This window comes from Physcomitrium patens, chromosome 1 (genome assembly GCF_059467195.1).
Source record: "Physcomitrium patens ecotype Gransden chromosome 1, ASM5946719v1, whole genome shotgun sequence".
NCBI classification, from domain to species: Eukaryota; Viridiplantae; Streptophyta; class Bryopsida; order Funariales; family Funariaceae; genus Physcomitrium; species Physcomitrium patens.
In genome coordinates, this window is record NC_143410.1 from 2,487,208 (window position 1) to 2,498,869 (window position 11,662).

Below are 11,662 nucleotides of genomic sequence, written 5' to 3' on the forward strand. Positions count from 1 at the left end.
TAGCTTTGTCTTGCTTCGAAACCATATTGCTATCCCAACATAATATTACTTCATTGCAATACCATTGGTTACAATGCCCAACACATAATATGCTACTCCAATGCCACGCTGTTGTGTTTTGGTTCCACTACTATGTGAAAATATTGTGTTTATATATTTGATATAAAAATTATTAAGTAATATAATAAAAGCTATGTTAATATATTTTAATTGGTTTTAGAATGTTATTAGATTACTACTTTAAAAAGAGGTTGTTTAAAAGAATTACTATTAGATTTTTTTTATTTTTTTTTATTTTTTTATAGTAGCTTTTAAGGTTAATTTTGGTTGATAATAACTTTTATATATTTAAAGTTACTTTTGTTAGACATTGGTGATCTTAGAAGTCTTATTTTGTTTCTTTTATTTGATATTTAGGATATATATTATATAAATCTTATAAGAAAAAGGGTTGAAGAGGAGTTTTGGCAACAAAAAGAGTAATTAGGACATCCATATGGATGAATGGAGATGGACGATGAAAATCTCCATTCCTATTGGCCAAAAATCTTGCCCAATGGGCTTCAAGGAGGCTGCCCGAGGCCTTATTAGGGATTAAGGTTACTCTTTTAAGGGCATTTGAATTTTGGAGGCTAAGATCAGCAAGTTTATGTTTTTGGTTATGATTTTGGTAAAAATTTTGTGTGAATCGGAGTTTATATGAAAGAGATATAGACACTCAAAGTTAAGGTGTTGATTTTGTACCTACTGTCATTCTTTTGGATATAACACGCACGTACAAAAAACAATAAAGTATCGGCAATTAGAATTGAAGAGAAAACTCTTTTGGCTACATTTTTAGCATATTTTTTGCTAGATTCCAAGTTGAAATGAAGGAGATATTAGAGGTTGAAGTTAGCACTTACAATCTAAGGATAATAAGTACCCTAATTTAATAGTGGTTGTATTTTGAGCTATATCTTTAGCAAATTGACAAGATTTTGGCTCAAAATTTTTTAAAATGAGTACAATCGTGTAAATAAACTTTATGCATAAATTTTGTGGCATTTGAATTTTGGATTTTTGAGATATAAAGAAAATAGTGTTTAGATGCTTGTAAGTTAGGGTTTAGAGTACCTACTAGGATTTCTAAGATTCCAAAATATTGGTAGAGATTTTATGTTTTATTATTTTTTATAATAAATTTTAAAGATAATAGCTATGTTATATAAGAATTTTAAAGAAATTGAAAAATTGAATTAAGAGATATGAATTTCTAAAGTTCTAAAAGAAAAAATCCTTTACAGAAAAAAATATGTTTTGAGGGATTTTGTTACAATTTGGGCATTTTATATAAAGTAATGAGGAATAAAACTCTTATTGAAACTTAGCCAATAAGTAAAAACTAAACTCTTTAGACCTAAATATCTTATATATTTTTAGATTATAAAACATGCCATACGATAATGCTCCTATATTCTGCTCCAAGATAGCAACTATATCCCAACTAGATTCTAGCCCACAACAAAAAAAATCCAAATTGTAATTTTTTATTTATTTATTTACTTCATTTTAACATCCTATATTAGAAATTAAAGAAAAGAAGACATTCTTGTCAAGTAAAAGATTAGAAATCTATACCAAACTAAGTCAAGCTATCTTTCACATTACATAGAGGAAATTCAAGAGTATAAGTGTGAAAATAAGAAAAATCCTAAAGCTTTATTAAAATGGCTAGAATACCATAGCCGAGCAAATCCTAACAATAAGTACTTGTACTCTCAAAATCACTCACAAGACTTGACTTGATAAGAATGTCAAGTTAAGGATTTTTTTTTCACTTAAGTATTCAAAATTTAATTAACATGAATAAGTCAATTAACAAAAAATCTACCAATAGATGAAAAATCATTAATTAAACTAAACTACATACATTTGACAAAATTTGGCATCTAATGCCATATCATAAGACAGATATTTAATTGAAGTCATTTTTGAAAAGTTTCTAGAATTGAAGTTAGGGTAGTAGTTCATATGGGATCCTCCATAGAATCTTTTAAAAAGGCTTAGGATAGTTATCATGGTGGAATCTTCCTCTAAAATCTTTTAGAAGGACGGCTATCTTGATGGAACCAATCATTAGGAATATTCTAAAAAGTTCCAAGATAATTAAGTAAAGTATAAATAGAACTGATTCATGTCACTTGGATATTTAGTTAGATATGGCTTCAAACTCTTTTTTTTAATAAAGTTTGATTTTCTTTTTTTATTCTATTTAGTTTTGTTTTATTCTATTTCCTTTTACTCGGCCCTCTCTTTCAAGTTCTATTTGATTTAGTTACTTTTAATTTTATTTAAGTATGCTTGGTCTTGCGTTGTGTCAAAATCTTTATTATTATGGATTTGGTGAGGTTTTAAATTTTAAAAAATCTAATAATGTTTCACCACATCATCATCATTTTCAACATCTTCATTGTCTTCATTGCTAGTTCTAGTAATTATAGATACTTTTTGATCTACCTTCTTTGATTCTTCATCTTGATTTATATTTCTTCCATCTTTATTGTCATCATCTTTTTTTTCTTTTTTATTGGAAGTGAAGATGTATCCACAAATACACCATTATTTTTACTTGGATATATCTCTAAGTATTCATTGGCACTCTTATGCTCTAAAAATTCTACATCATGACTTTTGATGATCTTCTTGGTTTCTAAATACATAAACCTATACATCTTGGTATCTTTAAAATATCCAACAAACATATATTTTGTACCTTTTGCATCAAATTTGGACCTCATATAATCGAGTATCTTTGCATAAGCAATGCATCTAAAAATCCTTGTGTATAAATAACAAGGTTTTTTACCACTCCAAGCTTCTTGTGAAGTTATTGATGTGAGTATACTTATAGGGCACCTATTCCTTGTATAGACTGCTACAACCATGGCTTCTATTCAATATTCATGCCCAAAATTTTATATATGAAGTATACTCCTTTCTATTTCTAGAATGGTATAATTTTCTCTTTTAACAACTTCATTTTATTATGGAGTGTAAGGAGTCGAGGTTTCTCTTATAATACCTTGAATTTCCAAAAATTCTTCAAATTACTTTTACATATACTCATTTTTATTTTCTATGTATAATACTTTAATTTTTCACTTACATTGCTTTTCAACAAGTGCCTTAAATTCCTTAAACCTTGAAAAACATTCACTTTTTGATTTAAGAATGTAAATCCACATCTTTTTTTTAAAAATCATCAATAAATATAATAAAGTATTTTGTTCCTCCAATTCATGGCATCCTTATTGGTCTACAAATATTAGAATGCACAATCTTCAATAATTTTCTATTATGTGCTATAATTCTTCTTGAAAATAAAGATCTTTGTTATTTGCCTTGGATACAATCTTCACAAGCAAATATTATAGCATTGTGATTGAATTGACTAAGATTTAAGCTCCTTATTATAGATTCAAGGTCTTTTATGCTTTTGGAATTCAAATGATTAAGTTATTGATGCCAAATTTCAAATTTATCTTGATTTTGTATAAATTCAACAAAAACTGCTACTTCAATTTTATTTATCTTTTTACAATTGATAAAGTAGAGACTACCATCTCTTAGGCCTTTATCAACATGTTTTCCATCTAATGTCTTTATAAAATATTCATTTATATCAAATTGCATGTTACAACCATATGATACAAATTTGCTCATCAAAAGAAGGATCTTCTTCATCTTTGGTATATATAAGACTTCTTTCAATTCGATCTTTTTTATTTGGTCCTTTACTATAATCTCCACCATAATGGAGCCAATTTCAATGGCTTACACTATGCCATTGTCTTCCAACCAAATATTTGTTATTAGAATTACTTCATATGTGTCAAATAAATACTTATATGTTATTATATGCTTAGTAGTACCTGAATCTATAATTCACTAGGATATTGCAGCCATGGAGGCTCCTTTATTTACTATAAAAAGATGATCATCTCTACTAAAACTATCACTAGAATTTTTTGCATTCTCTCCAACTTTTTTTTGATCTTATAGTAATTTTTTACAAAGTAATTTGATTTTTTATAAATATAGTAATTTTTCATATTCTTTTTTGAATTATCACATTGGTGATAATAGTTACTTTTGCCTTATCTTGAGAATAGAGCTAAATTATCATTTTGAAGTTTATTTTGTTTCCTCTGGTCACTTTATAGACTAGTCTTGGCATGACATTATTCATAATAAGTTCCTTCATATTCATAGATTCCAATGCCATAATGAAGTAGTTGTATGTATCTAAAAAGCTCATAAGTAATGTCAACAAAATGTCCTTAACATCAACTAGCTTAATAAGAATTGTTAATTGATTTGCAAGTACTTTTACTTAGTTGATATGAGCCATGAAGTCATTTCTTTCTTCTATCTTTATTATTAAGGAATTCTTCCTTATTCATAAAATGTTGGCAAGGTTTTTAGTCTTATAGATGTTGTAAAGAATCTTCTATACTTCTAATGGTCTATTACAAGTAATTATATTTGAAAAATTGGTATCATCCAGATTTGTTGCAATTATATCAAAAGCCTTCTTTTTGTAATGTTTGTACTCTTTCTTCACCTTGACATCAGGATTGTCACTTAGAGACTCTTTACTTTCATCATCAATATTCCAAAGGTCCAATAAAGCCAATAAAAGATCTATTTTCTTCTCTTAATGATAAAATTATCAACTCTAAACTTTTCAATCACTCTCAAGCCCTCATCTTTAATTGAAGCCATATCTAAAAAAAAAGATGTATTAAAGAAAAAATAAAAAAATAAAAATAAAGCTCTTAAAATTAATAAAATGTTGCTACTTTGAAAATCCAAAATGCCCCTTTTGTGAGTAAATGAGTGATTTCACTCTTTAATCACTTTCAATTCTTACAAAAATACTTCTAATCTTAGAATTACCTTCTTATTATTATAAGAAAATCTTTAAAGAAATTCAGCACATAAAAACACAATACTAATGCATCGATGATATAACTTAGCAAACAAATACAACATTAGTATTCTAAAATATCATTCTAAGTTTTTGATACGTTTTAAGATAATAAATATACTTATCAACAAGTAAAAACAAAACTACATCAATAATTAAATACAAAAAAGAATTTAGAAGATATTAAATCCTAACATCAACAAAAATCATAAGATCAACTCTTCACAAGAAGCAAAACTTCAATAAGCTTCAAAACTCACAACTAAAGGTGAATGGATAGTATCAGCAAAGTTACTCACAAAGAGAGTATGAAATAAGATATCTCTCACTTCCAACACCCATTACTTATAGGCAATGGTTGTTGTCTTAATTGAAAACTTCCATCCTTTGATGAATACATACATCTAATATTATATCAAGACTATCTATTGATATCTTATCTACTATAAAAACATACCTTTAGTATATTCTTTATATCTTTAAGATCCTTTTTCTATTCATCTATCTTATTTCTTGGCCTTCTTACATACCAAAAGCCAACCTTTTGATCAATAGCAATTTACCTAAAGTAATATCTTCTACAATGTAATTTATTATATTTTTCTTTTTATTTATTTATTTTTTAAAAATATACTTTTTAAAAATAATATAATTATTTAAATATTTTTTATTTTTAAATACTTATAAATCAAATAAAAAATTTTTGTTATTATATGTATTTACAAAAAATTATATATATGTATATAGATACATAATTTTTAAAAATATCTAATATATAAATCACTATAAAATAATATAAATTATAAAAATTATATATATATATATATATATATACAAAAACAGATCATATTTATCAAATTTTAAACCTAAATAAGTTGGATTTAAAATTAAACTTTACAAAAAAAATTATAAGTATTTTAAGAAGACAACAGTATTGTCCACATAATGGTATTAGATTTGTAAATACTTAGATTTAAAGTCATTCTTATCTAACAAAATATTTTATTTTAGGATTTTTAGTGGTTTTTTTTGTTATATAAGCATAATGTGGTTATTAAAAAATTTAATGGATATGGCTTGTATAGAAGTTGAATTAATCTAAAGATTTTTTTTAGGTATAAAATATAAATAGAAGAATACAAGTAGATATATTTTATACAACTATTATTTAAAATGAAAATGTCATAAAAACATGTAAATGATGATTACTTTAGCATTTTATATAAATAAGATAATTATGGCTTTATACATCAAACTTATTATAAAAGAATTTTTTCAATATAATAACTGGTTTTGTAGAAATATGGTTGTAGTAATACATTGATGTCTTTAGCTTTAAGTAGTTTAAAAGAAAATATTAGTCAAATATATTGTTAAAGAGTGGAATGTTGGTATGAGTAAAAAATAAGTTTATATTAAATATAAAAAATAAAATTTAAATTTTTATAAATATTTTAAAAAATCAACTACTTGAAATTTTTTTATTACATTTGATAAATTTATTTGGTATTCAAAAATTATATAATCGATTTGAAACTATAGATATTTTAAAGCATTGGATATATAGATTGGATGCTCTGATATGTATATGTAGATGTGTTAATGTATTTTTTTGAATTGTAGTATTATATGTAAGAATTGATACAGATATTAATATAAAAAGGATTTTGAATTGACAATAGAATTGATATAGAAATAAATATGTTCTTATTATGTTATTTATTTAATTTTTTTGTATAAAATATTGGATATTAGAGGTATGTGGCCACAATTCAATGTAATCATTACTACCAAAGATATTAACTGTTGCTATTATTTTATAAAAACTTAAGTATAGCATATTCAATTTTTAAACTTAAATCTAATATAAAGGAGGGATATAGGAATATTAATAAAGTTAAGTTTACTACATAAATTAATTGCTAGTATTATTGAATAGACCATTGCTTAGACAAGGTTAACTTGCTCATATTCTTGCTATTTGTCAAGGCTACTATAATCAATATTACAATAGGCATTCAGAGAAAAGATGATGAGTTATATGTGTATTATATACTACCTACAAAAAATAATGCAAACTCTAAATTTTAATTAAAAAAATGTATGAGTAGTCTGAAAATTTTTATTAGAAATTTTAATAGGATTGAATAATAAATTATATTAGGATGAAACAACATTTTAAGATAAAAATAGCAAAATTAATAGTTATCAAATGGATTTCTTTTAATTTATCATTATTGGAATTTCTTACAAAGAAGGTACAAAGTTGATATAAAAGAAGTGTATCAAATGATGGACTTGAATAACATCTTTTGTTTAAAATTAATGAAGAAAAAGAAATAAAGAAATAAAAATAAGAGAAATAAGAAGTAAGCTATGCAATTTAGTATAAAGATTGCAAATATGGATATAATATCAAAATTTTATATAATAAGCAAAAGAATAGTAACATCAATTTTTTCTTAAAGGTTGGTGGCTAAAAAGATGTTGGTAGCTAGAAATACTATCAATTTAATGGATCAATGAGAGAAGCTAATAAGAGATTAAACTTTGAATTATCCTAACTTAGTTTTGATTCATAAAAAAATAATAGAAAAAATAAGAAGTTCATGAAGCTTCTAGATGAATACAAAGGAAGAGATGTTGCATTGTGAAGCCAAAACACTTGTAGTTCTAGGTAAGCTTTTACTAGACTTTCTTAATAGCTAATATTTATATAGAAGTAAAACTGAGACCATCTTCAATTTTATTAATATCTTTTTATATTTAAATGATAGTTTAAGATTTTTTAGTTTCTTTGTAATTAAAAATAGTTATTTTAATTTTTTATGTTATATATATATATATATATATATATATATATATATATATATAATTTTTTTTAAATATTTAAATTTATATTTGAAATAAAAACAACCAAATTTATTATATGAAAATTTTTATCTTTATGTAGAATATGGATAGAAATCTACCAACTATAATGAAAACAAAATCTCATTCAAACTATTGAATGAATTCTTATATATTTAATAGGTGTAGCATATGCAAGAATAAGACAAGATGGGGCTTTTATAGTTTAAACTCTTCTAGTAACATTAAAAATAGATAATTTAAAATAATTATTTAAAAATAATATTAAAAATATTTTTAGTAATTAATTTAATTCTTCATCTTAATTTAAATTATATATCTATTTCAAATTATAAATTTATATACATTTTCTTATATATAAATATATATATAATAAAAATAAAATAATAGAATTAAAAATATTATATCTTATTTATATTAAATATAAATATTATATAAAATTTTATTATTATTATTTGTACTATAAATTTTTATATATTTTTTATATATTAAACTTGTATATATATATTTTGTATATTTTAACTAAAATAAGTTTATTATAATATATATTTTATTTTTAAAATTAAATTATTTCTATTTTGAGAATAATTTTAATTTCTTTGTTATGCAATCCTCTAAGCATATTAATTACTGAATCTACCTTTTGCTATTAAATTATTTCATTTTGGTGATTGTTTGAATCTTTTAGCTATCTTAATATGAGATTTTTTAAAATAAATGTAGCATTAAAACTAAATTACAAATTTATGAGTTAGTTGTTGTGTATTATGAATCAGTTGTGAAAGAAATTCAAGCATATGTCAAGGATATGAATCTTGAAAAAAGAAAATCATCATTACTCTTTTGTATCATTGAAAAGAATTAGAAAGTCACTCAAAGATGATATAATATTGAACTAGAATGGCTATTGCCAAAAACAAGAAGACTGGAAAGTCTTAAAACAAGACTAAGGATTAAAAAGGCATTGACAAGAGTGAAGAAGGCTTCACTCTTACCTCTATATATACTCTTAAATAAGAGCTATGTAGTAATGTCCTATACGATCTCCAAAACATGTTGACTTTGCAAGACATGTATCTTAACTTGTAAAATAAGTTTTTTATATGTGCGCCACATAGTTAGCTTATTCCACAAGGTACCAATTTGTGGTTAACTTGTTGACCAAGTTTCTAACCTACCAATCAACTATGAGCACATGTAAAGTCAAAGCAATGTCTATGAAGCTTCTAGGAGGCTTTTCTAGAAGGTATTATGAAATTAACTTATTTTTATCTATTTTTACTTACTTATACCTAATCATATAGATATTTATTAGAATACATATGTATATTTATAACAGCATATGAACTGCATATTCCTACTGTTGGTGTGTTGTTTAAAGATAAAAGACGTAGTCATTCAAATATATATTAAGAAAAAATAAAACAAATAAAAGATTTATTAAGGTTTAAGATTTGCTATTATAGGACTGCTCAAGTTGGAGGAAGTAATTTTTAATAAAATTAATTGAATGAAAAATAATTAAAAGAATAGAATAATTTTTTTTATTTGGTGGAATGTTCTAACTTAAATTGTATATAATATTATAATTGAAAAGCGTCAAGAAGTGGTATTGAATGTATTTTAAGTATGTTTTAATTGCCTGACCACAAGCATACATTTTAATGTAATGTTGTGTAGTAATTAATTATAATATTAAGCATAAAATAAATTTTTAATTAAATAAATATTTATAAGAAGGTAACACTAAATATTATAAGATATTAATAAAAAAAAAATCAAATATCTAAAATTATTTAATCTTTGTAGTAATACAATAATTAAGAAATTTAGTGAGTAAAGCTCATTTGTTAAAAGATTTTTTTGGTTGTGTATTATAGCTTTTAGGATAGGATTTCTAAATATTAATTATTTATGGCTTAAGATTATAATTTTGGCTATAATATAAATTTAAATTGGAATTGAATTTTAGAGTTATTAAATATGATATTATTTTTATAAATTAGAATTAGATCATTAGAATATTTGTAGGAATTAAGTATTATTTTTAATATTATTTGATGTTTAACATATAGGATTTTTATTATATTTTTAGTACATAGAAAATAAGATTATATATTTAGTATAATAAAGTTTAAAACAATTAGTTTAGAATAAAATAAAAATCTAATATTTAATTATAAATATTTGGTGATAGGATGAAATTGAAATATTTGTAAGTAATTTATCATATTATATCTTTTGGACTTAATCAAGAATAGTTTGTGAATGGCATAGATGTCTTTATTTAATTTTTAAAACATGATATGAATAATGAAAATTAGTTGAGATATTTGGAGAAAAAGTCAAATCTTTGTTGTAGCATTGAAGATTTTATTAAAGAAAGAAGACATATTAAATAGAAACCGATGTATAAATCTATACAAGAAAGTTAAACATATTACTAAGGTATTTGATTACCTAATAATATGCAGTAGTAATAAATTACAACATAAGCCATTAATAAGAGAGTTATTTTTTGTATTGGAAAAATTATATTTACTAATGAAGGATTGTAGAGAAAAAAATTGATATAAATCAATTATTTATTAATTAAAAATTAAAATTAAAATTAAAAAAATATTTTGGAATTTAATTTATTGTTGTAATGTAATAAATAATATACTTATAAAGTACTATTCTAAAATATTTGAAGATAATACAATTACTACTTTTAACATGTTAACTTATGATGAAGTAGAAGATGATGGAAAATGTCTACAAGAAAGATTGATCTTAGCAAATTAAGAGTATTTTCAAAATTATGGATTAACAAAGGATCTATTACAAAGTTTTGAAGACTTTTGTCACATTAAAGGTGGCAAAGTGGATTATCTAAGATTATTATTAGATACAAAAGCACTTGAAATTATTAAATCCATATGCAAAGAATTTTGTAAAAAGGCTTTATAAATCAAGATGGTTGAGTCTTAAGTGTGCAATTTAAAAGATGGATGCTGAATTAAATTAGGTATATATTAAAGATGTGAGTATTTTAGTAAGTCTAAGCTATTCCAATTTGATAGTAAATTATTTTTCAATAAAAAATAATACAAAGAAAAGTATCAGATCTTCTACATTTAAAAAAATAAAATAAAATAAAATAAAATAATTTTTAATGATGGAGTAAATACAAACAAGTTTATGCAAGATACTTAAAAAAGAACATAAATGTGAGATTTTTGTCATTGATATTATGTCTCTAAATTTCTAAAGGAATGTATTACTTGAATGATAGGTATGTTTCACATTGTGATTTATAACTTGATAATATTTTGATTAATACTATTAGAATAAAAATTAGAAATAAGATTGTTTGACATGTCTCTATGAAAGTAATTGATTTTGAAATATCTAAGATTGAAGTTGAAAACAATCCAAAAGTTATAAAAAATAATTATGTTCATGGTACCACAAATTATATGGCTCCAAAGGAATTGAAGAGTACATTTCAAACAATAAACATTTCTCTTTTTGAAGTGGAAAAGTATTTATTTACAATGGTATGTTCTAAGATTATTGTTCAAAAATATCTATTTCATGATGTTTATGAGATAAAACAGATAATAAACAAAATGAAAAAGGTGAATAAAAAAAAAATCATCTAATTTTATATATATTTTTGAAATTTTATTAATTTTAAAAAATAAAATATTGATGTAATTAATTCAAATTATTACAAATCAAAGTTATTTTTAAAATTTAAGAATAAAACATAGCTTGGTATTGCAAGTTTCTTTGAAGTTTTTTTTTTCTTTTTAAATTCAATTTTGGGCTAAA

General features: G+C 23.2%; 1 long non-coding RNA gene across 1 annotated transcript; it reads left to right on the top strand.

Moving 5' to 3' along the window:
- The first annotated feature begins 9,872 nt into the window (after positions 1-9,872).
- On the top strand, positions 9,873-11,482 carry LOC149989821 (uncharacterized). The gene is made up of 2 exons (XR_016506485.1): positions 9,873-10,291; positions 10,584-11,482. It is a non-coding gene; the product is annotated as an uncharacterized LOC149989821 (long non-coding RNA).
- The last annotated feature ends 180 nt before the right edge of the window (positions 11,483-11,662 follow it).